This window comes from Mus caroli, chromosome 4, assembly GCF_900094665.2.
Source record: "Mus caroli chromosome 4, CAROLI_EIJ_v1.1, whole genome shotgun sequence".
Taxonomy (NCBI): Eukaryota; Metazoa; Chordata; class Mammalia; order Rodentia; family Muridae; genus Mus; species Mus caroli.
Window position 1 is genome coordinate 110,533,520 of NC_034573.1, and position 19,564 is coordinate 110,553,083.

Sequence of the window (19,564 nt, forward strand, 5' to 3'; positions counted from 1 at the left end):
CTCTCTCTCTCTCTCTCTCTCTCTCTGTGTGTGTGTGTGTGTGTGTGTGTGTGTGTGTGTGTGCTCATCCTACTCAGACTCTGCTGTCTCAGACCAAGATGGAGAAGACGACTGTCTGGATTTCACTTCTGCCTTTTGCTTTCACTGTGGGTCTTTGGGAAAGTCAGTTGAACACTCCAAACTTCAGTTTCTTCTTCTATAAACTGGGGAGACCAGCAGCTGGCCCACCACACCTCCCTGGGTTGGTTTGAGATCACGAGGAGGAAAAGCTCATAGACCATCATGTTGAAAAAGAGACTAAGGACCTAGGACTCCTCTTAGTCTTGCAATAGTGCATGTCTGCATGTCTACCCACCAAACAGAACTGCCCAGCAGGTCTGAGGTCATGGCCTCAGACAAGATCCTGCAAGATTTTATACCAGGGGAGGACTAATGTGAAGCCTAGGGGTGGGGCTAAGTTCGGTGTTTTTTTTTTTCTTCCATTCCTCCCTTTGTCCCTCCTTCCCTCTCTCCCTTCCTTCCTTCCTTCTTTTCCTTTCTTTTCAGGGCAGTAGTTGAACTCAGGGCCTCATGTATGCCAGGCAAGCACTTTACCACTGAGCTACAGTCCCAGCCCAATCCCTCATTCTTTACCTGGCATCACACATCTAGTACCTCAAGAGTCTCCCAAGATCTGCCCCTTACCCATTCCTGCCTCCTAGTATGAGACATCTGCTCTAAGCAGGACGCCTCAGGTCTCCACTACAACCTCAGAGGGCCAGAGACAGATGTGAACAGATGTGAGAAGAGCTGTTGGGATCCGTGCTATTGTTTGATGCTGTTCTGGGGCCTTCTGTATTTCTGGCTGTGGAATCACATTCCATCTCTGCCCATGTCACTTAGCAGTGGTGGCAAGAAAGAGCAGTTCTAGGGAGTCTGTGTGCCTCCCTTTCTTCCTTCTCCAAGAAGCTATTGGGGTTTCCAAGGGGCATGGTGGGGCAGTTGTGGGAGTCATCAAACATGTGGAAGGCTGGCCTTAAAGCTTTCTAACTAGAGGTGTGGCCATTTCTTTGGGAGCAGCTTTTGAAAGTGACAGAGGAATGGCAGTGGAAGGGGGTGTCACAGCCCAGTCCCAGGACATCCTCATGCTAACCCAGCAAATCTGAAGAGACCACAGATTCTTAAACCACTCCTGAAGCTGCTGTGCTCCCAAGAGACGCTGAAGGCCGTGCCAGGGAATGACATTTGGAAGAAGTTGGGAAACCCGCTTACAATATACCTCTAAACCATGAGTCTCAGGCCTGTGGGAGCGCCAGCGTGCTTTGTCAGCTAGTGTCACTCGCATGATCTGAGAACTTTCCACCTCTGACCAAAGAACAAGACAGAAGAGCCAACCCCTACCTCAGTCCTAGCCCCAGTCCCTCACACTTCACAGAGACTCCCATGGCTCAAAGAAACTGAGAGCTGCCTCTTCCCAGTTGGCAGCAGTGAGCAAAATCATTCCTTACAATGATCTCATTGGCTCTTGGTGCCTGCTCCTGCTTCATGGCTAATGAGTGCTGACAAGCACCAAAGTGACTTGTGCTCAACACACATGTTAGCAAGGTGATTGGGATTGGCTCGTTCTACTGAGACTGGTGGTATGTTCTTATAGAGCACATGTGAGTATGCATGGTGTATGCATGCATGTGTGCATGTGTGTGTGTGTGTGTGTGTGTCTATGGTGTGGGTGTATTTTCTGCTAGTGGAATTCTTCCCAAGTCCTGAGCCAGATGGTTAACATTCCACAGAGTTTCCCCTCAAGGACTACATGGCTTTCAGTTCTGCAGTGGAGTCGGGTTGGGATGAGGCAGGAGACAAGACTTCCTGGAAAGGAGATGAGATGCTCCAGACTCGGCTTTTATCTCTGATCCTAGACACTATACTCTATTCTGTTAGACTCAGGTTTTATCTCTGATCCTATACACTCTACTCCCTTCTGCAATTCAGTAAGTACTGTGGGCTTCAGGTCAAATGTATTGTGGGCTTCCTACTGTCACTCCCATGCCAGCACCTCCTCTTACCTGGATTTGGATCTCTATGGATGCTTCTAATGGCTGTCATGGTGCCTCTTCTGGTCTGGTCCTTGGTAAACCATGGTGATCTTTCTAGAACACAAATCTGGACCCATCAGTCCCCTGATTAGCTTCCCACAACCTGCAAGTTTAAATGTCAAATTCCTTTAGTGGCTTGCAAGGGCCCTTGGACATGCCTGTAGTTCTGTCTTCTCTCCAACATTTATAGCTAGCCCATGCCACCCCTCTGCCTTTCAACTGTGGTTCCGTCTGTATACTATGCTTAACCTCCTTTCTCATGGCTTATTCCCCCTTCTTACATTTTAACCCAGTACTAGGTCTGCCTCTTCTAGGAAGACTCTCTTGAGTGCTCTGCCTGTTCTTAAGCCTGTCCAGCCATTGGGCTGCTAAACCTCCTTGTGAAGACCTGACATCTTTGCTGATTCTGCATCCCACCTGGACTGTGGGACACTTGGAAAATACAGACTACCTTGCTCTGTTCCAACTTCTATGTATGACAGATACTCAAACAAACAAACAAACAAAAAGCTCTTAAGAGTGGAGGGGACAGGTGGGTGGAATAACTAGACTTCCTTTGTTAATGTCATGATCTGGTCAGGGCCAGTGCTAACTTCTGTAGGAAATTCATGTCATTTCAGTAAATCTCTCACATGCAGCAGGAACATCACAAGCCTGTTCTAAGAGCCAGAAAAGTCAAAGGAGCAAAGGGTGTGGCAGAAAACAAGTCAAGCCACAGCTAGGCCAGGCTGCATGGAGTTCCCAGTGCACAGGAGATGCATGCCAGAGCTGCTGGGACTCATGAAAGGAAGGAAGGATGTGGATCAGTGGACCAGGGACAGGAACAGGAGTTTCCAGGGGAGAGGCACCCTGCTGGGCCCAAGGCCCCTCAGTTTCTCCTGTGGCATCTCACCGGAACTTCATTAGAAGTGAAGGTCTGACAATGCCTGGAGTCTGGTGCAGGAAAATGCCCATGCTGTGCCCTCAGATGAAGGTCACGCCTCCTTGCTCCCTGAAGAATGCACACCATCTGATAGTGACTAGAGACCTATATCCCCAAAGTGCAGCAGAGAGTGGTATTGGGAAGGTGAATTGGGGCCACCAGCCCAGGTTCTGATGGCCGCTCTGTCACCATGAACAATGTGGATATGTCACTCAGCCACTCTGCCTGTTTCCTCCCTTGCTTGGGGAGGTGAATGAGGCTCTCCATAGTGTGTGATGAGTTACCAGTAGGCAATGACTCCAGTCTCAGCCCGGCACAGGATCCAGATTATATAAACACAACACTGCTAGCACTGATACTTAACCAACACACCTGCCTACAACCTCTCACTCTGGCTTATGAGCCTTTATAAGTCTGTAGTAAGGGCATTTAGCACGAGCCCTTCCCTATGGCCACACTTCATGTGTGCACTGGTGTTGTTAGCTGTGGGCATGCTGCTGTGCACCAGATCTCTAGATCTTTCTGGTTTGCTTCACTGAAATATGGACTTGTAGAGACACCTCATTCCCCTGCTGCCTGATCCTGTCACCTTCATCCTGCCTCCTGCTTCTAAGAGTCTAGACACCTCATCAAATGGAATCATGAAAGAGCGTGTCGTACCGTGATTGGTTTCTTTCTCTTAGCGCAATGTCTTTCCCCCACTCTCCTCACCTTGTCACATCATACCAGGTGTCCTCCTTTGTTAAGGCTGTGTCTTGCTTGGTTATGAGTATAGATACACCACTGTGGCTGGCATGCTCTCCTTATCCCTGGAGCTTTGTGTCCCACTCTGTGACTACCGGGATCCACGCTGTCACACATGTAGCAGCACAGCCTCACTTTGAGATCCCGTTTTCAACACAGACCCAGCAGAAAGCATGCTGCCTGTTCACACAGCACTGCTGTCTTTAGGTTTCTGCAGCCTCTCTGTGCTGTTTTTTGAAGTCCCTGGACCCTTCTACAACCCACCAGCATCGTGCAGGGCTCCCATCTCTACTTACAACTTTGATACAGGGCTTACCTTAGGTCCCATTCATGGCTCGCTGACTTCTCCTATAAGCTTTGTGTGCACTGGGCTCAAGGAAGGTAATAAGCTAGTGCTGGTGGTTGCTGCTGCGGCTGACGGCTGTGTTGTTCCTCGGATGTCCAAATGGAGTCAGCCAGAGGACAGACCGCACTGTCAACCACCTCAGTGGGGAATATAGTGACTGTTTCTCCTGCTCTGCTCCAAGGTGATGGGTCGAGCTGTCAGACTCAAAGGAATTCCTGTGTGCTCTGTATCATAGATGGGGAGGCCTGGTGTTTGAAAGTAGACAGGGGAAGTGTCAGAAAGGCCACTTAACTGGCCCCTGTATGTCTGTTATACAGAGGCCCCTGGTCTTTGTATATTTGTTCCCCAAGTTCCAGTCACATGTCATTCCTTCCTGTGACTGTAGTTTGGGTCCCCAGAGACAGGGGACTTTTGAGAGGCTTTTTGAGATTGACTAGGTCTCTTGTTGATCACAGGGATACCCTGATCAGTGCAGGGCAGCTAGGTCACAAGAGGTAGAAATGTTGGGAGGAGTCTCAGTGTACGATAGGCAGGTGAAGTGCTCCTGTGGGTGAGGGGATGACTGTTGGTTGAAGGTCAGATGATATTCTAAGGTAGTCAGGTCCCAACCCCAAAATGGAATTCCCCTGCCTCTGCTCCTGAGCCTTGCTCCTCCACTTGGCTTCTTTTCCTTTTCTGATTGAATGTTCTTCTCTTACTATGTCTGCTTGGCCAACTCTTACCCATCTGCCCTCCAAAGCTTCTCTGTCCAGTCCAGATGTCCTGGGGTGCCTAGATATTCCCCTCTATCCATCATCTATGGCAGTGGCAGCACACTGTGAATTCAATTCCAGCCTCCTGACCATGGTACTTTGCTCTATCAGAAGTGTGCTTCCCAGGGCTGGAGAAGCAGCTCAGTTGGTAGAATGATTGCCTAGCATATGTGAAGCCTAGAGTTCAATCCCCAGTACCACATAAATGGGGTAAAGCCATGCATGCCTGTAATCCCAGAGCTCAGAGGGCAGAGGCAGAAATGCCCTCAGAAATGATCAGAAATTCAGTCATCCTTGGCTGCACAGTGAGTCTGGGGTCATCCTGGACCACATGGAACCGTATCTCAAAACCAAAAGAATATGTTTCCTACCATGCTCAGGAGCCTCCCATGAGGCCCAGGTCTATCTGGGTAGAAAAACACTTTTCAACCAGCTCTGAGCAGGGCTCTGCTGTTTTTCTGGAAGGCTATTCCATGCCCCCTCTTCCAGGAAGCTCTCTGTGACCACATGTACCACAAACCCTCTCTCATGAACTCTCCTACTATATGAGAGGATGTTTTAGAATCAGCATGATCACACACACACACACACACACATGGAAATTCTATACAACATATTTTGATTATATTCTTTCCCTTCCCCAGTTCCTTTAAGCTCTCACATTTCATGTTCTTTATCTCACACATAAGCAAACAAAAAGTACACATGCACACACAAATGATAAAATCTGACTTTTGTTGGTCATCTATTCCTGAATATGGTGACTGCCCTGAAATGTGGTCACTATACCCACTGCCCTTAATATGAAGCTACTCTTGTATACAGCAGATAGCCTGGACTGTGGGAAGCCCTAAAGAGCTTAAATAGACTTACCTCCTATCTTTCTGGAGATGACCAAAGAGCATTGTGAACACAGATACAGCTTGTAAATTGTGAAGTCCTATCTTGTCTAAGCTAAAGCCTCTTCCCCTGGCCTGGACACCTGTGCGAGGCCCACTAGCAACCTCCATCCAGGATCACCCCGTGACTAGCCTCCCATGGCTATTGTCCTTTCCTTTCCCTATGTCCTCCTTGTCACACACCTTCTGCTTTCCTACCCCTTTGCCTTCACTCAGGCCACGCCCCCATAGGCAGGCCTTCCCTCCCCATCCCTGTCCTCAGCGTGTACTGACAGTTCCCCTTTCATCTGGAATCAGCAGAGCCCTCCATTCACAATGATCCACCAGTGTCCCTCACTGGCCGTTTCTGTGTGCTGGCACCTCCCTAGTCCACACCATTCCATGTTTCATCGAGCAAATGGATTTGGACTTGAGCTTGGTATAAAGTGCACAAGCAAGATGCTTGATGTCAGGACCAGAGTGAAGCCAGGCACTGAGGGTGTTTTCCATGCCCAGTTGGCACCTTAGTAACCCCAGCTCACTGAGGCGTGTCCATGGTCCTTTCAGAGATGGTGAACACCTTGTTGGCACAGCAGTCTGAGACAGAGCCTGCATGGGAATCCCAGATTGGCTGACTTCAAAGCTGTCTTCTGCCATTGCTTGACTTTGACAGGGGCACAAATAGCAGATGGAAGCTTCTAAAAACCCGCTACCAGTAAAGTACAGTGGGCATCTCGTCTGCCTTTTGGCTGCTCCTGTCTCCCTATGGGTGTGGTGCAGCCATCTCAGATCCATCAAGCAGCTGGCAGGTACATGAGGGCCCATGGGCCTCTGCAAACCTCCCCTAGCCTGCCGTGGGTCCCCTCTGTATACCTCTCCTAGCCTGCCGTGGGTCTCCTCTAGGCCCCCTGGGCCCAGCTGGACGTCTCTCCAGCAGCATGAGAGGAGCTACCACCCATGCTGAGCCACCTGACATCCAGACTGCAGATTGATAAATGTGTCTCAGGCTCTTCTCTCCTGACCATCTGCCTTCCCTGGTGGTCCCCTGGGAGTCCACCAGGCTGCTGAAAGCTCTGAGATTGGAGAGGAGATGCTATTTGGGGGCCATCTGCTTGAGAGGTGCCTCCGGCTGGGGTTCCACAGTAGGGTGGGGGGAAGCAATCCAGGCAGTGAGGGTTGGGGAGGGACTGCCAGGAAAAAACAGCAATCAGGGGCCTGAGAGCTACCTTTATTTGGGCACAAGGCCAGAGTGTGCCAGTTCTCTTCAGAATTAGGCAGATCCATAAGGTGCCAGGCCTGGCTGATGCTTGGACACATTGCCAGAGCAGATGGTGCCAGAGGGCACAAGGAAGATGGTCTGAACCTTGCCATTTTCCCCACTCAGCTCTTACACACACACACACAAACACACACATCCACACACATCCACAAACACGCACATATACACACATACACACACACATACACACATGCACACACACACACTTAAAATTGGGTTGCCAGTGACAACCTGGCATATCATCTTCTTTTTATATTATTCTTAGCCCCTCTGTTGCCATAGCAACTGAACAATGCTTTTTAAATATAGCAGTTAATTTTTTCAGCTTCAGCAACAAAGTTCTGGTGTTGTCCAGAAGGCCAATGGCTGGTTTCTCTCTGGGGTGGCAGAACTCCTGGACTCTTCTCCCCACAGGTCAGTCCCCAAGTTGTGAGCTAGGCCTTGATGTCTTTGAGGCTGACAGGGGTCCCTTGGGTTCCCTGTTTCCTGATCTCACCACCTTCTAATGCCAAGGAATGGAAACAAAAAAACAAAAACAACAACAACAAAAAAAAAACCCTAGGTCCTAGAGTCATCAGCCCTTTGCCCCTTCTCCTTTGAAACTGAGTGTCATTGGTTGTCAAGGACAACAGCAGCTGCTGAGTGACAGGAGGTGGGGGGCACCTTGCAACGGGAAACACCCGCATCTCTGTCTCTGCCCTCTTCCTGTCTGTTTCCTTTCCTCCCTCCCTTCCCTCCCTTTTCCCTCACCTCCCTCTCACTTTTGCCTCTTTCTCCTCCCCTCCTCCCCACTGCCTTGAATTATTGATGGTAAATTCCCAGCCAATAACATCAGAGGGTTAAAATCCATAACCAGCCTCCCTCCAGTCTCCCCTTGGAGCACCCTCCCTCCCTGAGCCTGTGAGCTCATCCAAGCCATCAATCATGCATCCTGCCTTAAGAACCGTTGCCCCACAGTCCAGCCCCTGAGCAGCCAGAGCAGGAGGTAGCCAGGGAGGCAGGTCTCTTGGAAGGGGCTGCTGGCTCTGAGGCCCTAGTGAGGGTCATTGGCAGTCTGCAGAGGACCACAATGGGAACACTCCCTACCCAATGATCAGAGACACCATTTCTGGTGCTTTTGGCTCCCCAGCATCCTACTGGATGCCCTTCCCCAGGGCCTCAGCACTACTCATTTCTCTGCATCCCAGAGCTCAGCTTGGCAGGTCTTAAAACAACACACGACTGAATCTCAGATACTCAGAGGCCATCAAAACACACCCTAGGCTGCCTTGCAGGGTCTAAGTCTGGAAAGGGCAACAGGAGACAGAACATCTGGGGAGCAAGGTATTATGGGAAGGACTGTAGGTTACAAATTGAATGAGCTCGTGTTCCAGCCCATCATTCCATAATGGAAACCGTAGTCTTGAAGTCACCATATAATTTTGCAGAGCTTGGGGCACAATTACCATTCTCATTCACAAATACCAGCTAACTTTCCCAGGATCATTTAGAGAAGAAAGATGATTCTGAACCCAGAATTCAACCTGCCCTGTCCTCCAAGTTCACCTTGCATGATGGACCAGTGTGTTCCCTGCCGAATTCAGGCAGACGACTCAGACTGCTCTCTGGGAGCTGGTAATCATGTTCAGGGCCAATCGTAAACACAGAAAGAGAAAACAATTCCAGGCCTAGTAGTTCTGGCATGGAAATCCAGGTACTCAGGAGGTTGAGACAGGAAGTTAGTGAGTTCAAGACCTTCCTAGGCAACTTAGTGAGCTAATCTGCTGATGGGGACCTAGGTTCAACCCTCAGTGATGAAAGACAGAGAAGGAAGGAAAATGAAAGACAGGAAGAGATGAGGGAGGGCAGGAGGGGGAGGAAGGGGGAAGGAGGAAGGAGGAAGTAAGGAAGGAGAGAGGGAAGGAGAGGGAAAGGAGGAAAAGGTGCTGTCAGGGCTGTAGGAACCTTGAGACAGGAGGATGCTCTGGGCTGGCTAGGGATGTAGACTGCTACCAAGGTACTGATGCAGGAGACCCAGTGTGTGCATTTGCCAAGAGCCCAGCAGGCCAGAGGCTGTTGTGAGAGCTGCTTGCCTTGTTCCTTACATCCTCCCAGTGTCTCTTCAACAACAGCAATGTCTACTTGTGATAGGTGTTCTGCTGGACTTGTCAAGATCACACAGCTCGGCAATGGTGGAAGGACCTAAGATATCTAACACCAAGATTTCCATAAGGCAGGGGGTGACAATGAGAGGACAAGGCTTGCCCTGTTATGTGTGGGTGAGAGAGGGTTTGCCTTTTTGTCTCCATTGTCTGTCCTGGCATGAGTCCAGCCTCAGGGTGGCAGCTGAAGGGTCTCCCTGGTGCCTTCTTTCCTTCCTAGTGAGTAGCGAGAAGTAGCTATGGGAGCTGAGGGGGTGGTGTATGCTGTGTGTGCAGAGAGCTGGGCAGATCTTGGTTCTGTTAGGTTCTCAGTGACCCAGGAAGCAGGTCAGCTCAGAGTATGGCTCTCCATCATCACTCGGGACAGAACATTCTTTTGCCCTGACTGTCTTCCTGCTAAAGCTAATCTGTCCCCATTGGCATGGACCCTGGCCATCTGCCTAAAGCATCAGCCAACTGTAGACCTTCCAGTCCCCACACCCACTTCTCTTTACTCTAGTGTGTATACAGCCCCAGCATTCTATCATGCCTTTCTCCATCTGCCCACTACTGCATCTCAACTCTGAGACCCAACCCAGTGAGGGCAGGCATTAGACTACTCTCTATGTGTCTCTAGCTCCTGAGACACACAGGATCTGGCACAGTCAAGCACAGAACCTCTTCCTCTTTACTGAATGATGGTCTGGGAGAAAGAGTGTACCTCCTTTACACTACTACAGTCCTTGTATATTTCCTTTCATGCTTGTCCCAAGGCTGGGTAACTGCACCCATAGATCCTGTCTCTTTCACTCCTCCTAAGCACAGCACAGAGCCCTGCCTGGAGGAAGTACCAGGTAGATATGTGTTAAAGCCGTGATCAAAGCTCTTGTTTCCTGCACCCCAGTTTCCCCATTTGTACACTAGAATTTTGGTCACCCTAGGGCCCTGTGGAGCACCCTCTCTTGTGACATTCTGGGATGTGTGTCCCGCTGAATGGGATTCTGCACCTGCACTTGGTGTGTCAACTGCAGTGCTAGCGGCTTGGTGCGCATCCCAACCTCCGGCATTGATCACTGTGAAGAGCCTATCTGATCTGCCCCCCGAGGAGCAATTAAATCCCCAGAATAACCCATTGTTCAGAATCAGGTGCCTGGACCCTGTGTTTATCTCCAGTGTGCCGTGTGTGCTCGGGTCCCTGCCAACCATGTGGTGGGCATCTCTGGAACTGCTTGGTCAGTGGCCTCGGGAGTGGCCAGCTCCAAGTGGCAGCAGGAACTGATGAAGAGAAGGCAAGAGAGGGCATCAGCCTTTGCTGAGAGCCAGGCATTTGAGAGGTACACTTCATGTCTCCATGAAGCCATGCCAGAAGGGGATCATTCGCTCTGTATACAGCTGAGAGTCTGTGGCTCAAAGAGGTCATGTGCTTGTGGGACTGCCTGACTCATGGAGCTTCCGTGGGGCAGAGCTGGGACCTGCACGTGGGACTCACTGTCTGTCACTGACCCACTTGGCACCTGGAAGCAGTGGTGATGGGCAGCCATCATTAACCTGGAAAGCCACAGTCCAGTGGCTGCCATCCTTGCTTTTGAATTTCTTGTACCCTCCCGATACCTGCTATGTGAACTCTCTCAGCTGTTGTCCATCTCATTTCCTTTTGAAGGAAGAATTAGTCCTATCAGAACCCAGAGGCTCGATAGAGTGCTGTGCAGTGAGAAAAGTGAGAGATGAATCTAACCATGCCCATTATGGAGGGGACTGGAAAGCCAACTCAGGGGTGGGTGGTTGGCGGCAGGCAGAGCCAAGAGTGCAGACAAAGGGCTGACTGGGCACCAGGCATGGATCATCCAGGCACTACCATTTAGCAGCCATGTGACTTTTGACAAATAGGTAATTTCTTGGCCTTTAGCTCCCTTATCTGTACAAGACACAGCAGCTCCTTCACACAGCCCTCTTTAGGGGATTCAAGGAGTCCAAGGCAAGACTTCTAGAGTCCTTGGCAGAAGCAAGTACTTTAGAAGTGCAGAGTGCCACATGCCACATTCAGAGCCAATCAGTTCCAGTATCAAGGAAGGAGCTTAAGGTGTGAGGTTGTGGCTGAGCCCTGCACCAGGACTGAAGAACAGGCTAGAAACAAGACAGGGGCAGTTGTTATACCCAGGACCCTCATCAAGGCCCTTTAGGTGTCCCAGCATCATGAGAGGGAGGGCCAGCCTGCGAGCAGCAGATAGCAAATGTATGCAGGTGGTACAGAGACATGCTGTCAGGGGTAGAAAGTCAGACCCTTGCTCAGAGAGAGCCATTTCACATGGCTCAGAAGCTGTCCACTCAGCTGCGGGGGGCTTACATCCCTAGCTTTGAGCTCATATGTGTTATGCTTTGGGTTACAGGTAACAAAAAGCTGGCTCTAGGGGATGAAGCAATAGGGGTTAGTTAGTTCCTGAAGCCTGAAGCTGGGAATTTCTGCAGAGATCACATTCTGGTGACATCAGTGACCCAGGCACTTGCCAGTCTCTCTGCTGCCCAACTCCTCTGCCATCTGCATCCTTTCACCAGGGCCTCCAACTGGGGCACCAGTTCCAGGGACAGTGTGCCTGTGTGCCCGTAGGATGTGCTGCTGCAGAAGAAAGACATCTTCCACCTTCCTGACACCCTCATTTTATGTTCCCCTCCAAGCAGATTCCTTTCCATTAGCAAAGAGACTCTTTTTCAGAATCTCCAAAAGAGGTTTCCCTTCCCTCTAAATATGAGCAGTAGATCCCGTTGGTCAGGATGGAGTTCCAGGAAACAGTTTCTAGAAGGTGGATTGAAACCACTGGAGAAGGGTTCAGTCCACAGGAGCAGGCCTCTGAGCACAGAGGAGAAGTGGAATGGAATGTTAAATGTGACTCTGTCATGCTCTAAGTGTGTGCCAGAGCTCCTGGTCACACACAGCTCTGGATGTTAGGGGAAGCCACTCCCCTGCCCCTGAGGCCACCAGAGCTCTTCAGTGAGAGCAACAGAAGTTGATGTTAGAGATTGTGTGCCATAGAGGGTTACTGAACAGGTGACCTGAATAATGCAGAACTGACAGGAAGTCAGGCTGGAGAAAGAGTTCACAAAGTACCCAGCACCCTCCAGGGACCTAGAAGTAACAACTTATCAGTAGCAGTCTGGCTGCAGAGATGGAAGGGTGAACCACAGACTTGGAGGCTAGCAACTTGACTCTGACATTCCTGCTCAGTCCTGGACACACACACACACACACACACACACACACACACAGCTGAAGGAAGTGAGTGGGGAGATTGGGAGCTCTGAATCCCCAGGAATGGAGAAGGGTGACAGATGGCCAAAACAGCAGCAAATGTCCTCCATGGTAACAATGACCCTCCAGCCAAAACGTGGCATGACTCTGCGACTTGTGGTCCTTACACTCAGCTGCATGGGGACAACAGGAGTTGCAGAAACACAGTCTATCAGTTCCCGAAGGTACCCTCTGTCTCCCTCGTAGAGCAGAGGATCATATCAAACCTTTCTGTGCTGTGCCCTGGGGAACAGCCCCTCCCCAATGTTCTAGACACTCTATTATCAAATCCTCTTTTCACTAGTCACAGACCAGCTCCTCGGGAGCCTTTCTTCAAGACTGCATGAATGGAGTACATGGATGCTGAGAAGGGAGGGTGAATGGCCTGGTTTGGCTGGGGCTCTAGTTGCCCAGGATAGGGCTGGCAGGATGGATGCAATTCTTCTGACATCTCGCCACTGGGCCACCTTCTTCCTTCTCTATAACCAAGGGAGCTGAAGCTTAGGAATCAGAAACTTTGCCAGGGACCCAGCTAATTGGTAGAGGAGTATCATTCAAGTCTGTCCCAGGTGCCTCCCAGTCACCGTACTGTCCCCTCCTCCCAGTCCTAATAGGTTCCATTGTTCCAGCCCCATCAGGTTTGAACCTGACCTTAGTTCACATCCAATAATATATGAATGTCTGGATGTGGCTGTGTTCCAAGAAAGCTTTGTTCACATAAAAAGGTATGCCCCTTGGATGCAGCCAGCATACAGTCCTCTGCCAACCGTGACAGAGATGGACTGCTCACTGTCGAGTCTGCCCTTCCCGTCCTTTACACTACCACTGCTCCGTGGTGTGTGCCTCAAAGCTTTTCCCTTCAGCATAGTCCTGGGATGGTAAATTTGGGATGAGATGGATGCAAGCTTGTACCCAGAATCCTAGTGTGTGAACCTGAATAGGTTCTCTCGAGTCTTTGAACTGCCTGGGTTGTTGTCTAGAATGAGGAGAAGGAGACCAAGTACACAGGATAGTCATGACGTTTCAGAGTGGTCTTACTCTTTGCAGAATGCCTGTCATGTGTCTTCATTAAGTTGAATTTCCTTACATTCCAAAGCCTTGGAAGCAAAGAGGAATAGGTAATACAAATAGCTTTAAAGAGAGGCTATCATTCATTGGTTCATTTATTCATTACCATGTGGTAGACACTGATCTATAGTAGCCTCTCTTTAACTGTTCAGAGGGCCACTTCCCAAGCTGTCACCCCACCTCCATGGAGCCCCATCTTTGCTAATTTCCAAATAGAGAATGTGTCTTTTCACCTCAGCCTTTGAGCCACACCTGGGCTACTAGCAAGGCCTGGCAAAGGCAGGATCCCAAACCATGGCAAGTACACTCAGCTTAGCATGAGCCTAGAAGGGATAGACTCCATCAGCCACCTGCTGAAGATCTTGTTAAGTTCATTGTCACCATGGGCATCTAACCTACCCAGCATCCCTTGATGGTGGATGTGAATGTCCACATTCCATCGTCAAGAAAGCTGAAGCAAAGGCACAGCTATGGAGTTAACTGGTGACAGGCTGAGGAATTGACTTTAGATATCTGGCTGCAACCTGCAATGTTAAACATTGGCTATGCAGGGGACTGAGCACAGCTCAGAGAAAGGAGAGGGCTTGGAGAGCATGGAGCCAGACAGTGGCGCATGCTGTGCCCCAACACCAGTCAGTTGTATCTCTGGCACCTTCCTAGGAAGGCAGACACCCAGCCAGACACCTACAAGAGTCTGGGCTGTGGTGGGACCCATGCTAACTATAAGAGTCACATCATTAATTGCAATAGTTGCATCTAAACCTTCCTGGGTTTCAGCTGATGTGTGAAGCACCATGAATGGATTAGCTCCTTTAATCTTCACATCAACCCCATGGACAAATATCACTGTTTGTTACTTTGTAGATGAGGCAATCTAAGAGAAGTAAGTAGCCTAGCATGCTATAACTGCTCCACAGGAGAGCCAGGCATGGGGTCTCATTGGCAGGAGCTTTGTTCACTTGTCTAGCTACCCATGCTTGGCTCAGGATTTCCCTGCCCTGGGGTAACTTAGATTACTCCTTTTAAAGTAGACATGTTAAAGTAGCACCCAAAGTAACTTAATCCAATCCTATGTTGTGGGGAGCAACTGGGCAATGAGAATGCTCTATGCTTGGTATCATGGTGCTAGCAGGAAGGAGCCAAGACCAGGCATAGAAGCTTGGATGGTGTTGTATCATGACCATCACTGCGGTAAAATCTGTCAACTCTCTGAACCTCAATTTCTTTATTTTCAAAATGGGTTGTCAGCCCTGTTCTCTGCCTCCAAGCATTGTCATGGAGGCTAAATGAGGTGGCAGATGGAAACAAAATTTCAATGTAGGGAAAAGAGCAGTGGGCAAGGGTTGGCTACTGAGCTAATGGGAAAACTTGGTGTCAGCTTGATAAATGAGTTGTCCTAGTGGCCCTGCAGATTGACTCTGTGAGTGACAAATGGCTCCTTTTAGGAGCTCTGTTGATGTTTGCAGGGTCCCGTGAAGGCTGTGCTCCATGGCCAAGCCATGGGCTCTCACACCTGGACTTGTTTTGCATCTGATTTTGTATGATCATCCAACACTCTTTAAACACTCACTTAGTGATGTCTTTGGGAGAGAGACCTTGTGTTCAGCCCTAGGGGGAGAAAGAAGCGAGACTGAAATAGTCTCTGCCTTCAGGAGCTGCTGGTGAGAACTGGAATAATGCTAAGAGCATCAGCAGCTGCTGGGATGACACTTACAGCTCCTGTGAGTTACGTCCGCAAAAGTGTTAAGTAACTGACCCCAAGTTCTGGTTACAGAGCTAGGCTTAAACCTGGATAATGGGCATACAGACAACACCATCACAATACAGGAACTTGTGTTCTAACAGAGAGGTAGTGGTAGTGGTGGTGTGGTGGTGGTGGTGGTGGTGGCGGTGGTGGCGGTGGTGGTGAAGGTGGATGGTAGTCTGCCATTGCTGTTGTTGATAATGATGACAATGGGAACGATACTGATGGTGCCGATGGTAGTGATGATGATAGTGGTGATTATGGTGATGACAGCAGTGTTGATGCTGGTCATCATGACCGTGATGGCCGTGCCACTATTGTTGACAATGATAATGTAATCATGATGGTGGCGATGGTGACAATAAACTTAATGCATGAGTGGATAAGATCATGGATGGTGACGATGATAGCGGTGATAGTGATGACAGTGAAGCTGCTCCTGTTGTTGATGATGATGATGTTCGTGGTGATGGTGGTAAAGATGGTGGTCATGACAGCAGTGGTGATGGGGATGATGGGGATGACAGGGCTGCTGGTGATGATGGCGGTATTCGCAATGGTCTTTGGCATGGCAGTGATGGGAATGAGACTGGTAAAGTGATGGTGATGGTGGTAGTCATGATAGGGACAGTGTTGGTATAGTGATGGTGGTAGTGGTGAGTGGCAGTGCTGGTAATGGTAGTGATAATGGCAGTGATGGTGATGAAGATGCGAATAATAGTGAGATGATGATGGTGATGATGGTGGTGGTGGTGGTGATGATGATGATGATGGTAGTGATAATTGTGGTGGTGATGTAGGTGGTGGTGGTAATGTTAGTGGTGGTGATGTAGGTGGTGGTGGTGGTAATGTTAGTGGTGGTGATGTAGGTGGTGGTGGTGGTAATATTAGTGGTGGTGATGGGATGGTAGTGGTGATAGTGGTGATAACAATGTTAGAAATGATGGTAATAAAATAGTAGTGGTAAGGACAATCCAGTTTCTCATTTGTTGTTTGTTGAGTTTCTGCTTTGGGTCAGGCCCTGAGTGCCTTTGGCTATCTCATTTAGTTCTTATAATACCTTTCCAATTACTCCTCAGGATTATGAACTGGAGAAAGGACACAGTCTGTCCCAGGGCACGTGACCAGTCTGAATGGGTTCTAAGCATCAGTGGGCGTCACTGAGGAAGAGCTGATGCTCTTTCTATACCTGGATCAGGGCCATGGGTGTGGCTGCTGAGTGATTATTCAGTGGACACCCTGGAGCATGAAGCTCAAGCCCATGAAATGTGCATAGTGTCCTAAATGAGTGTGTGTGCAACCATTGTTCAGATCCGTTTGGTGATGCTGTGCTTGCCCAAATAGGAGTTAATTGCAAAGGCTCGTGTTGCTGTTTTGCAATGAGATGCTAAGCTCTTGGTCACCAATAGGGGGAGCTTTGAAAGTAACTTCAAGGAAGGTGGGTCTATGTGCTGACAACAGAAGCAGCAGTCACTGTCCTGTACATGTGCTTTGGCAGGCATGGTGATCATGTGGAAGAAGGAGGCCCCACTCTACAGAAGCCTGAGGTTTTGGACCTGAGGCTCCATCTGCCTTCCTTACTGGTCTTCATTTCTCTGAAACCCAGTATCAGTGACTAACTATGTGTTAAAAGCCATTAGATGCTCTTGTGGATGGATGGAATGATGGATGGATGGAATGATGGATGGATGGATGGATGGATGGATGGATGGATGATGGGGAAAAGAAAATTTTCAATGATGAGTGCTCGAGGAGCCATGAGGGAGTATTTTCCCAGGGAGAACATAACCTTGAGAAATCCACAGACAGAAGTCAGGCCTGGGATTAGCTTCAGGTCTGGGAAGAAGGAAGGAGACCCTCCATTTTGAGAGGGTGCTAAGGCTGTGTCCTCTGCCCAGGGAATACAGTCTTGTCTCTAAAGTGACTGTGTGAGGAAGAGCCCATAGCCAAAGTTTGCTTTGGATGCACGTTTTAAAGTTTGATCTACTTCTCTGTTCTCAACAGGCCTCCCTCTGACACAGCCTTGAAGCTTTCAGAATCTCTGGCCTAGCTCCACCATGACATCACAGCCTGCTCCTTATAGGTGAGTTCTCCCTGATCTCTCCTGCACATGCACAGCACAGACTTGGTTCAAAAGCCCTGGGCCATGTTTATAGGTAGGAGGCTACTAGATGTGTGACTTTAAAACAGCCCCACCCAAATGTCTAGGTGGCGTCATTATTAACATTTCTGTTGCTATCTGTGTGTGATGAGGAAAGTGTCCTGGGAGGAGAGCTAGGAAGCCCATTCTGACTGAGACTGCCTTCAGCTCAGCATAGACACAGCACACCTCGGCAGAGCTCAGCAGTAGACTCAGTGAGTGAGCAGTCCAGGATCCATCTGGCCCAGGCCCAGGAGGAATAGGATAGTACCAAAGCTATGTCCTGGGGCTCATGCTCCTACATTGTTCTGCTGGCCTTGCAGCTGCAGAAAGCCTGTCCAGGGCTGGATGCACACAGTATGTGTGAGCTTGCTTAGCAGAATTGGCAGAAGACTCTAGGTCCTTTCTCTCGGATCATACTTGAAGAGAGGCTCAGATAATCAGCAGCCCCAGGCCTTTCCTCTCATGGCCGCTCACCTTGATATCTCTTGTTGCATGCTGGACTCTGTTCTCTGTGCTGTGCATTGAACAAATCAGTCAACTACTGGTTGGGCCTCTCAGAGGGCAGCCATGCTAGGCTTCTGTCTGTAAGCACGTGATAGCATCAGTAATAGTGTCAGGCCTTGGTGTCTCCCCAAGAGGTGGATCCCCAATTGGGCTGTTCACTGTACCACCTTTCCCAAAGTCTCTTCTCCATTTTTGTCCCTGTAGTTCTTTTAGACAAGAACACTTCTGGGTCAGAGATTTTGACTGTGGGTTGGCACCACCATCCTTCCTCTTGACGCCCTGTCTATCTACTTTGAGTTCCCTCTCCCTGCTGTCGGGCATTGTGTCTAAGGTCACTTCCATTGAGTCCTGAGAGTCTCTCATCTCCCATGTCTCTGGTACTGTCTAGAGGGTTCCCCACCCTCCCACTTTCTGAGGTTGTATATTTCCATTCTTTCTGCTGGCCCTCTGGGCTTCTTTTAAGGGCTCAGTACTCAGATATTTAGTCCCTGCCTTCCTCCCTGTTCCCCTCCCCTGCCCTGTGTGGCCCCGGTGCACTGAGTGATACCTCACATCTTGAAGCTTTCATTTCCTCACTTGGCAGACGCTGTCCCAGCTGCCATCCTATTGTTGAGAAGAGAGAGAAGGCTCTGGGATAAAAAAAAAAATCTGCTCCCAACTTTGTCCTCCCATGGGGAGCAGGGTAGTCAGAGCCAACTGAGTCTCCCAAGTCTCTGATCACCTGCCTCATAGATGATTCCAGAATCAAACAAATTATGGTATGAATGTTAGGTGCAGGAACCATCACGGGGCTGATGCTCACATGATGAGCTCCTTGCCTGGTTCATGCCCCTGCCATGGGCCAAGTAACTGGAAAGACCTGTGAGGTTCAGTTCCAAGGAATCATGAGCCATGGGCACGTGCATCTGAACAGGAAGCGATGCAATGATCTAGACTTTCCTTGGCAAAATGCACTCATCAGAACCCCAACCTTGGTACCAGTGGACACTAGAAGCCAGGCAATAATAAGATGCTGGGTAAACAGAGGAGAGACTGCACTGTGAGAAAGAAGCCTGGCACCCAGGAGAAAGCAGGCAGGCACTGAAGAAAGGCCACAGTGTGCGCCTTAGGGCAGGGAGAAGGCTTGAAGAAGGAAGGAAGGAAGGAAGGAAGGAAGGAAGGAAGGAAGGAAGGAAGGAAGGAAGGAAGGAAGAAAGGAAGGTGTGTGGGTTGGCGCTGGAGGGATGTATGGAGTAGCAGTACAGAGGGTTTTGTGGGACGGAGCAGTGGGCTGCCCAGGCAGTAGACTGTGCAATGCATTCAGATACATGAAATCCCAAGCTGTGGGAACCCTCCCACGCACTGGGGCATTGTTAACTGGCAGTTCTGGTGACCTGCCCAGTATGACTTCTGTCACAGAGAGGCATTCCCAGACTACCGGCTCAGATGTCATCTAGAGAGTCACAGCCGGGCCAGGGCCTGCAGATTAAGAGGATGGGGCTGGACTCCAAGCTGAGGATAGCAGGACAGCCTTAGGAGTAAAAGGCTGGAGAGCTCCTGGGGCCTAGACTGCCCTCAGACTTAAGAGGCCTGGAGATGTTACTGTGTTTGCGCCAAGCACATGGAAAGATTCATGTGGGGCTGGAGCCCTGTGTGCTCCGTGCAATGGGAATATTGCACAGAGGTCCAAGATAGGGTGGATGCCCTAAGGAGACAACACGAGCCAGTGG

General features: G+C 49.8%; 1 protein-coding gene across 1 annotated transcript in view; it reads left to right on the plus strand.

Annotated features, from left to right (window-relative positions):
• The window catches only part of Hivep3 (human immunodeficiency virus type I enhancer binding protein 3), a 312,458-nt gene that overhangs the window by 162,148 nt on the left and 130,746 nt on the right, over positions 1-19,564 (plus strand). Inside the window, exon 2 of the mRNA XM_021160203.2 lies at positions 17,213-17,291. The gene's annotated coding sequence lies outside the window, so the exon portion shown is untranslated. The remainder of the gene's footprint in view (positions 1-17,212; positions 17,292-19,564) is intronic.